This window comes from Muntiacus reevesi, chromosome 7 (genome assembly GCF_963930625.1).
Source record: "Muntiacus reevesi chromosome 7, mMunRee1.1, whole genome shotgun sequence".
NCBI lineage: Eukaryota > Metazoa > Chordata > Mammalia > Artiodactyla > Cervidae > Muntiacus > Muntiacus reevesi.
In genome coordinates, this window is record NC_089255.1 from 445,679 (window position 1) to 446,368 (window position 690).

Genomic DNA, 690 nt, shown 5'->3' on the forward strand with positions numbered 1-690 from the left:
CAGAATGGAATTTAAGGGAGAAACAGTCTCGGACCATGTGATGTTCTGGTTCAGCTGTGCTGACCGGCAGGTGAAGACACGCCAAACCCCCTTCTCCCTCTGGGGTCTGGCAGGTAAGGCTCTTCTCTCCCCAATTAGAAAGGAGGCAGAATGGCAATTTAAGTGTCACTGAGTGGAAATATGAGAAGTACATAGGGTACTGAGAACTTCGTAGACAGAACGAAAAGGAAAAGTAGAAGAAGGTCCGAGAAGGTAAGCGAGATGGGGGAAAGTGAATCTAAGGCAACTGTATTGGAGTGCATGATTAAAAATTTAAAGAAGGGATTAGGAGGAGACTATGGGGTGAAGATGAAGCCTAACTGCCTCCACATACTCTGTGAGGTCGAATGGACCCCAATGGGAGCAGGATGGCCACCAGAGAACACCGTGAACTTAAAAATAATGGAAGCAGTCTACACAGTAGTCACAGGCGAGCCAGGACACCTGGATCAATATCCATCTATTGACTCATGGCTAGGGTTAGCTAAAGACCCTCCTACTTGGACAAGGTTCTGTATCCAGAAGGGAAAGGGAAAAATATTAATGGCACAAAAATTGACTGATGATAAAAAAGGAAATTCTACAGGATTTGGACGGGGATGACCTGACCCCTCCCCCATGCTGGATAATGACACGCCTGCCTCCCAGTGC